This window comes from Lycium ferocissimum, chromosome 3 (genome assembly GCF_029784015.1).
Source record: "Lycium ferocissimum isolate CSIRO_LF1 chromosome 3, AGI_CSIRO_Lferr_CH_V1, whole genome shotgun sequence".
NCBI classification, from domain to species: Eukaryota; Viridiplantae; Streptophyta; class Magnoliopsida; order Solanales; family Solanaceae; genus Lycium; species Lycium ferocissimum.
The window spans coordinates 63569961-63580957 of NC_081344.1; positions in this window are offsets into that span (position 1 = coordinate 63569961).

Sequence of the window (10997 nt, forward strand, 5' to 3'; positions counted from 1 at the left end):
ATCATACCAATCCACAAGACTCTACTGTCACGACCAAATTTGACATAAGTCGTGCGGTGTGGGCACTTACCTTTCTCACCTCGGTAAGCGAACCCTCAAACCAACGATAAATAAAGACATGAATAATTAAATCAAGCAAGCGTAAAAGGATAAATAGGTAAGTCTCATAATAATATATAGTAGGATAGTGCGGAATAAGAAATACACCCAGGTCTAGTCTAAGTCATACAAGAGCATCTAATGAATAATATAAAAGTCTGGAATAATATTACATAAATTTGTCTATGTCTTAGAATAGCAAAAATAAGACATAAAATGAGAAGATTCTTCAAGGCAACGAACGTCCGTGCTCACCCAGGAAACTAGCAACAATGCTGAAGACAACAATCAATCACGAGAGATGAAAGCAGACCCAACCTGATACTCTGCCTTCATAAAGGAATGTAGCAAGTGTAGGTCAGTACAAAATAATGGTACTGGTAGGTATCATTAGCCGACAAAGCATAACTAACACAATTCAGATAATAAAGTAGGATAGGTAGATAAACCAAGTATAAATCAATCATAATTGAAGCCAAGTACATGTCGTTGCCTAAGTAGAGCATCTAATTCCAAATGTGCCAAGTCTCAATATCTCAAACCCGAATCCTATCATGACAAGTACAACACCAAAACATCTCAATGTAAGCCATGATGCAATGCAATGCAATAATGTATGCATGCAATGAAATGTAATGCAAATGTTGTGTACACATGTACTTCGGACAAAAATATCGACATCTCGGTAGCATAACTCAAGGTGACTCGCGAAGTCTAAGTGCCACCCGTTGCGGATCTTTGCCCAACAGACAGACATGACTTTAAATCTTTGCCCACGGGGGGTTCTAACCGGCATCACCCTGGGAGACCCGCGGAGTCCATGCACTCACTCAATTCACGATTTCGGAATTAATCATCGGATATCGGACTCTTACATCACTCTCATTTAAAAATGGAGCCAAGCTCATCACAATGTTTCATCAAGTGTCATCAGTATCTCAACAATATATCATGAAGAATGAGAGTGCGTGCAATGCATGTATCAACATCAATGATTATGCTCAATATCACAAGTACCAATAATGGGGACGCTAATAATATTTTCAAATCACAAGTACCAACAGTGGGTACGCCAACAATATATCAAGTCACAAGTACCAACAGTGGGTACGCCAACAATATCATAATTAAGATGGAAAGACAACATCCAATATCTACTAACAACACATGGCATCAAGCCAACACAATAGAACAACCAAATCACAACGCAACGGGGAGGCTAGCCCCAAACATACAACAGGGCTCAACCTAAGGCAATATGTCACGACCCAACTAGAGGGCCATGACAGGCACTCGAAGCTAACCTACCGAGCACCTCTTCACATATTCTCATAATCACATCTGGGTGAGCCACATGGCTAACTCATAATTACCACGAACCAAAAGGGCACAAGTTCTATCAAACATCGGCGCATCTATATACACATCATTAACGGTGCCCATATATACAAGCCGACAAGGCTACCAAAATGATATAAAAAAATATAGACCAATAAGGTTATGGGATATCTACCTATGTACATCTGTCCACGAGCCTCTACATGGAGTATGTAATATCATAAAGACGGGACAGGACCCCGCCATGCCCATATATGTACACAAAAGAATAATACCAACTACTGCAGCTCCGAATCAAATGGAGCACTTCTATACAATTACTGACGAAGCAGCCTAAAGATTTGGTCTGTCTCCTTGTCTACCCACGAGCATGAAAGCAACGTCCACAAATAAAAGGACGTCAGTACGAACAATGTACTGAGTATGTAAGGTATGGATAGTAACCTGATGAAAGCATAAAGATAACATAAAATAAAGAGAACAACTTATACCTCATAACACCTCTTAAGAAGATTGTCATACATACTTAACCTTTCTCTAAAGAAACATTTCATACATATACATCTAGTGATACCATACCCGGCCACAGCAAGGCTCGGTATTATCCATACCCGACCATATCAAAAATCAGTGTTGTCCATACCCAACTGCAGTGGTGTGCGTGCAATAGATATCATACTGGACATATAAGTTTGGTATCACAAAATAGCTATATACATATATGACATACATGAGTATCCAAAGGACACATTACAACTCTATCGAGGTGACATAAGGTTAGTAAACCCCCAATTTCTATTATGGAATCGCCATCATCATCGTCATCATTATCATCATAACTATGAAGATCTTTTATCAATAATATCTTAAGAATCTTGAAAGTCATGAGCTTCAAGCATTTTTTAGGAATAGGACGTTACAAATATCTTAGATGGATTCACAATAAGGAAATCATGCTAGCCTGAACATACCTTTACGTCTTCTTATTTACTTAACATTCTTCTCCAAAGTCTGCAAAATCTACATTCAAGAGAATTCAAACTAAGATTAGGTCTTAAAAACGCTCTTAAGTTCAAACTAGTATAATTGACGAGCTAATGAAATTAAAAAAAGCACTTCTCCTATTTTATTGACTTCATCCATATTACAAAATAACTCCCAAACAACAATAACAACATCCACAATATCATAATCAAGAAGTTATATTCAATTTAAACTCAAATTTATCCAAAATTCCTTTTCAAGTTCATCTCATAGTCATTTTCTTCACTTCAACACTTTATGACTTTCCACTTTAATTCTTTTCCTTTCCAAGAGTTACTAAACCTTTACATCAAATCAACCGTGCTAAACCTTTACATCAACTCAACCATGTAAATAGGAAGAACATACCTTATAATATAGGAACTTCACCTTCCTCAACTCCTTTCAAGGCCAAGTTCATCACAACTTTGAAGAGAAGCAAGAACCATCATCTTCCATGGATTTATCTTAAGGTTTTGATGTTTAATCTTCTCTCTTGATTGTATGGAAGGTTTTGGGGTATTGTGAAACCTTCAAGAACTTTCAATAACCCTCTAATAATGTGGGGAAATAAGTGAGGGAGTTTGAGATGAAAATGGGATCTTTTGGGATTTAAAAATGGGTCAAAGTCGCCTCCTGCATCAATTTACGGTGGAGATGCGGCCCAGCATATTGGATATGCGGCCGCATATCCCTTCCTCTCATTTGGGAGGAGGTTGGGAAGTGAGGCCAGCCCTTTTTGTGAGTTTGCAGCCAGTTTGCGACAACAAACAGGTCCATGAACTCCGATTTTCGGCAAAAAGTGTTCTTCTTGATTCGTTTGACCTCCAATCCTTATGGAACCTTCTTGGCACTTATATTAAACTTCATTAACCATATAAGGGGACCTATAACTCCCCATAAAAGTAGTTCTAAGCAATGTATAACTCAAATGATACGAAATCATCCCAAAACATGACTCAAATTCCAATTTCTTCAACGAACATACTTCCGCCGATTCATATGACTACAAAACCTTAAGGTACACACTTAGAGTTATAAGATACCTTACTTAAACTTATAATGGATTCATGTCCACTTTAGGCTTGTGTTAGTTTAGTCATAATGTAAATGACATGAAATTTCCAAGATGTAACATTCCTTCCCCTTTAGGAACATTCGTCCTCGAATGTTAGACTCTTGGGGATTCTATAAAAATTTTGCTAGAATTTCCCCTGTAATATGACACTAGCATCTTGTTGCAACAACCTAAAATTTGCAAAGCCTCACAGCGCTACAATATCAACAACAATAATGGCCACACACAACCAAGAAATCGTATAAAGAAAGCATTTCATACCTGAAGATAATGGTGGTTCTATCTGAACCTCCTCTGGGAGTGGAAATAAATATGGATACCTGAACTTCATAGCTTCCTCAGCTTCCCAAGTCATTTCTTCTCTATTATTGTTTCTCCATAGAACTTTAACTGAAGCTACATCTTTAGTCCTGAGTCTCCGAACTTGTCTATCTAAAATCGCATTGGGAATTTCTTCGTAAGATAATTGGTCGGTGATCTGGATATCATCCATAGGTAAAATTTTAGAAGGATATCCAATGTACTTGCGAAGCATTGACACATGAAAAATTGGGTGGACCGACTCCAAGTCCGGAGGTAGATTTAACTCATAAGCCACTTGGCCTACCTTGCATACAATCTTGTAAGGCCCAATACACCGAGAGTTAAGCTTTCCCTTTTTACCAAATCTCATGATGCCTTTCATCGGTGACACCTTCAAGAATACCCAGTCATTCACTTGGAACTCTAAGTCTCATTGGCGATTATTTGCATAAGATTTCTAATGACTCTGAGCTGTTAATAATCGATCCTGAATAAGTTTGACCTTTTCCATGGCTTGTTGGATCAAGTTTGGCCCTATTAGCTTAGTTTCTCCCACTTCAAACCACCCAACTGGTGATCTACACTTGCGCCCATATAAAGCCTCATACGGGGCCATTTCGATGCTGGAATAATAACTATTGTTATAAGAGAACTCTATAAGCGGTAAGTGATTATCCCAACTACCTTCGAAATCTAACACATATGCCCGTAGCATATCCTCGAGAGTCTGAATGGTGCTCTCCGCTTGTCCATCAGTCTGTGGATGAAACGCTGTACTAAGATTGACCCGAGTCCCCAATCCTTCTTGGAAGGACTTCCAGAAATTAGCTGTGAACTGTGTTCCTCTATCAGAAATAATAGATACTGGAACACGATGGAGTCGTACTATCTCTTTGATATAAAGCTTTGCATAATTTTCAGCTGCATATATAGTTCTGACTAGTAGAAAATGAGCTGACTTCGTAAGTCTATTCACAATTACCCATATAGAATCATACTTACGCGGAGAACGGGGTAGGCTTGTAATGAAATCCATATTAATTACTTCCTATTTCCAAGTCAAAATTTTCATAGCTTGCAACAACCCCCCAGGCTTCTGATGCTCAATTTTTACCTGCTAACAGTTAGAACATTGAGCTACGAACTCTGCTATGTCTTTTTTCATTCCGTCCCACCAATATATAGATTTAAGATCATGATACATTCTGGTTGCTCCCAAATGAACAGAATAACGGGAACAATGAGCTTCCTTCAAAATCTGGTGACGTAATCCTGCAACATCCAAACACACACACCGTTTCGACATCCGAGAACTCCGTACGTAAATCTTAAAGGATGACTTTTTCTTCTAAGGAAGTGTATTCCTGTAATGAACTAATATAGGATCCTCATACTGGAATTCTTTCACCTTAACTACTAATGATGAAACAAATGAATTCTGAATGGTAACTCCCATATTGCCCGAGTCCATTAGCCGGACTCCTAGGCTAGCTGATTGCTGAAGCTCACGAGTTAACTCTTTCTTCTTTGGCTGAATATCACATAAGCTACCTATAGATCTACGGCTAAGAGCATCAGCCACAACGTTCGCTTTCCCTGGATGATATAGGATACTAACATCATAATCTTTCATCAGCTCCAACTATCGCTTTTGCCGTAAATTCAACTCTTTTTGCTTGAAAATATACTGAAGACTCCTATGATCTGTATAAATATCAACATGAGACTATACAAATAATGCCTCCACATCTTCAATACATGAATCACAACAGCTAACTCTAGATCATGGGTTGGATAGTTTTTCTCGTGTTTCTGCAACTGTCTTGAAGCATAAGCAATAACTATACCGTGCTGCATCAACACACAAACTAAATCCACGCCTCAAGGATCACAATAAACAACATAGCCCTCCGATCCTTCTGGAAGTGTTAGAACCGGGGCCGAAGTCAATCTATCCTTTAGCTCTTGAAAACTGCGTTCACAAGCGTCGGTCCATTGAAATTTAACTGATTACTGAGTCAGTTTCATCAATGGTGCAGAAATAGAAGAAAAGCCTTATACAAATCTTCGATAATAACCTGCCAAGCCCAGAAAACTACGAACCTCCGTAGGTGTTTTTGGTCTAGGCCAAGTCTTTACAGCTTCAATCTTCTGGGTATCCACCCGAATGCCATCAATCGAAATAATATGCTCCAGAAAAGTCACAGAATTCAACCAAAACTCACATTTTGAAAATTTTGCATATAGCTCCCGAGCCTGAAGAACTCTAATGCAGATGTGTAGTGATCTGCATGTTCTTCCTGGGATCGAGAGTATACCAGGATATCATCGATAAACACAATCACAAATGAATCTAGAAAAGGCTTGAACACACTGTTCATCAAATCCATGAACACAGCCGGTGCATTAGTCAATCCGAACGACATTACCCGAAATTCAAAGTGACCATATCGGGTTCTGAAGGCCGTCTTCAGAATATCTTTCTCCTTAACTCTCACCTGGTGGTACCCGGATCGTAAATCTATTTTTGAGAACCATTTAGCACCCTGTAACAGGTCAAATAAATCATCAATTCTTGGGAGCGGATACTTATTCTTAATCGTCACCTTATTCAGCTATCTGTAGTCCATACACATTTGCAAGGAGCCATCTTTCTTTCTTACAAACAATACAGGTGCTCCCCACGGTGATGAACTAGGTTTGATAAAGCCTTTTTCCAGAAAATCCTTCAATTGCTCCTTCAACTCTTTCAACTCTGCAGGAGCCATTTTATAAGGAGGAATAGATATGGGCTTAGTATCCGATAGCACATCAATAGCGAAATCAATCTCCCGCTCGGGTGGAAGGACTGAAAGCTCATCCAGAAACACATCTGGAAACTCATTCACCACAGGGACAGATTGAAAAGTTGGCAACTCTGCTTCTATATCCAGAACCCGGGAAAAATGATAAATACAACCTTTTACAATTATCTTCCTTGGAGACGCTGTACTACCCTTCCACTCAAAAACTGGTTCTCCCGAAAATTGGCATTTTTGTTCTATAATCAACATTGGCGTAACAAGAAGCCAACGAATCCGTACCCATAATGACATCAAAATCTACCATATTCAGCTCATTTATATTAGCCATATTTAACTGTCACAAATTACAATCACACAATTTCTATATACCCGGCTAGCTATCACTGGGTCACCGATGGGTGTAAACACTTCAAAAGGATTAATTGACTCAGGTTTCACCCTAAATCGACGAACAACATAAGGAGTAACATATGACAATGTAGAGCCTGGATCAATCAATGCATATACATCATGAGAAGATACCGATAGTATGCCTGTGACCACATCGGGGAAAGACTCGAGATCCTGTCGCCCAGCCAGTGCATAAATACGGTGCTGAGGACCACTCGAGCTGGGCGCTCCTCCTCTACCACTACCACGACTGGCTGGTGTCTGTGAGCCTTGCCTCGAAGGGCGTATAGATGATGAAAAATCAGCTGCTGATCCTGTGGGCTGAACCGTACCTCTACCACCTCGAAATGGGCACTCATGCATAATATGACCTGACTGGACGCAAGCATGGAAAGCACCCAAACCTAATCGGCACTATCCCCAATGTAGCTTACCGTTGTCACGACCCATTTCGGGGTCGCGCAGGCACCTACCTTTCTCACCTCGGTAGGCGAACTCTCTCATTGATTACACATCAATTAAGTAAAGGCTATTCATTTAAATCAATAGATATTTAGAAATTTAGCGGAAGCTTCATAATATATTCAATAAACTCAATTTTTAATAAAATTACAATGATGTAACACATATAGACTCGATCCACTTCCCATGACCTAGTCTAGACTAGTACAAGAGTGACTAATAATCTCAGATTACCACTATATTCTAAGACTCAACCTCCATCTCGGAATGAAGTGGGAGGAGGCCTTCCAGATAGGCACCGTACATTTCAGCTTCATATCACAATCAACCACTTGAAACAATCTACACCCAAAAAGGGTGTACCGAGTGCAATATCAGTACAATCCACATGTACTGAGTAAGTATCATAGGCCGACAATGGTTAGCAACACATATCAGTAAAAAAATTCACAGATAAACATGATAACAACCTAATCAAGTCATACGTCTATATATCACACGCGGTATATCAATACCCTTAAGCATTAATTTCATTCTACTAATTCACCGGTTAAGCTCACAAAAATCTCGAAACTCACATATCATTAAATCGATCGTTTCAGTCTAGTAGTTAACTCATCATTAAGACACTCGTTACCCTACAAGAATAGAGACCAAACATATAACCAATTTTACGGACAGTCTATAGGATACCTCAACAAGTTGTATCAATAAATCCCGATCCAAGTACACGTCATTGCCTAAATAAAGCATCTAATCCCAAATGTGCGAAGTCTGAATAAATCAATCTGAATCCAATCATCACAAGTAAACACCAAATCATCTCAACAAGCCATAATGCAATGTAATGCAAGATGTATGGATGCAATGCCATACCATGCAAATGAGGTGTACACATGTACTCAGTGCCACCTATCCCGGATCTTTACCAAACAGATAGACGGGACCCTGGCTAATTGCTCACAGGGGAGTCTCACCGGCACCACTCTGTGGACCCGCGGAGCCCATTCACTACAATCGATTCCGGAATAACATCGGAATCGGCTATAAAAAAATGATGCCCGAATATACCATCCGACATCGGCCTCCTCACAATCACTCAAAAGAGTTCATCAAAATATCAATTTCGCTCAATCAACGATACCGAATCATCACTGGGTATCGGCCATACATCATGAGTATAAGAGAATGTATGCAATGCATATGTCAACGATTCCGGAATTGAACCTCGGACATCGGCCTTCTCACAATCACTCAAGTAAAAGAGTTTATCAAAATATCAATTTCACTCAATCAACGATACCGGATCATCACCGGGTATCGACCATGCATCATGAATATGAGAGAATGTATGCAATGCATATGTCAATAATTCCAGAATTAAACCTCGAACATCAGCCTTCTCACAATCACTTAAGTAAAAGAGTTTGTCAAAATACCAGTTTCACTCAATCAACGATACTAGATCATCATCGGGTATTGGCCATGCATCATGAACATGAGAGAATGTATGCGATGCATATGTCAACATCAACAACCAAGTTCAATATCACAAGCACCAATAATGGGATACGCCAACAATGTATCAATATCACAATACCAACACTGGGTATGCCAACGATATGTCAATATCACAATACCAACAATGGGTATGCCAAAAATGTATCTATATCACAATACCAACAGTGGGTATGTCAACAATATATCCAAACCAAGACAGATAACAGGATCTAATCTCTATCAACAACTCATGGCATCAAGCCAACATAATAGAACAGTCTAACACAACACAATAGGGTGGCTAGTCCCAACACACAATAGGTCAATCGATCGATATACATTATTACCACTTCCTTAAATTAAGTTATTAGCTTAGAACACGAATCTCACCCTACACTCAAAATCCTTCGTCACAACTCAATTAGAATTCAGTCACAATCGTTGGTACATTTTATCCTCCCATTTATCCATTAGATTTCACTAATAATGGCATAGCACAAGTAATCACATATTACGGGAAATTTTAATCATTAAGCACAAACAAGTTCCGTCCGCTACTCCCAAGTCACATAAATGCACCGATGTTCAAGAACAACCACATCAAACAACCTAAGGGATCTAAAGGCCACAAGCCCGAACACACAATCACACATCAATACCATCCTAGGATTTTATCCCAAATATCCAATTCCTATACATGCATTCTCCGTTCCTTCTAATCCACGTATATGGGAAACCAATCAAAGTCTACCAGAAAGGGAAGCCATAACCTACCCGGGGCACTCGAACAAAGCCACGAACCCACACACGTTACTCGCCTTTCGAAGCGTCTCCAAATAACCAAAATCTATCACATATGAATTCATTGTAAGAAACCATGAATAATAATACCCATATTGGCTAATTTCTATGCGGGTCAAATTCCAACTTTTAATTTAGGAAAAATGGGTCTTAAGGGCAAAACGGAAATTTTATGATCAAAATACCAAATTCAATACCAAAAAGGAAAAACCCATTACTTTAATCATAGGAATAGTATTCAATACCAAAAAGGAAAAACCCATTACTTTAATCATAGGAATAATCAATTAATTAATAAAATCATCATTGTTAAGAAGACCCTCAAATTTAGGTCCAAGAACCCTAACTTTGATTCAAGAATTTCAACTCTAGAATAGAAGATTATTGGTTAACAAGCCTAGATATATTATTATCTAGCATAAATAGAAACATTAACATTATTTATTCACAATCTAGGAAGTCAATTCATTTTTAGAACTCTTTCATGAAAAACCCCAATTTTGGGTTAAAGAACCCTAGGTTTTGCATAGAAATTTTTGGAAGAGGAAGGGTTTTACAAAACCAAAATGACAGATTAATTAATGGAGACTATTAAGCATGAGATTTATACCTTACCCATAGGAAAAATCTTGAGAAATAACCAAGAATCCATTCATCCTCAAGCTTCCAAGAGAGAAGGTATCCTAAATGAGGTCCAAATCCGACATAGTCTCTGTTTTTCCTCTATTTTCATGCCAAGATGACATCAAAATGCTTATTTGATGGTACCATTGGATTCCTCATGAAATGTCCTTGAATTTTGGCTTTTGAATCGCCACATTTGGACTTAAAATGAGGGAGATATGAGGGTTTTAATATGGCCCGACTTCGCTTAGCGGGACCGCTTTTTTAGCGGAACCAAGCACAAGCCAAAGCCACTAAACTCGCTTCAGGGGTCCTAAGGGTGCTGTAGAGGTTCCACCCCAGCGGTAAAGGGTCCACTGAAGCAGTCACCAGACACCAGATGCCCCAATTTATTTTTTTTCGTTTTTCGCCCCGGAACTCCGAAAGCTCATCCGGAACCCGATTTTGACAAACCAAATATGTAGATATAGGTAAAAACGCGCTACGAACTCATTCATGCACTCGAAATTCCCAACGGAGATACCGTTGACTAAATCAACTCCCGAGCGGCCAAAAATTAACTTTCCAACCTGATT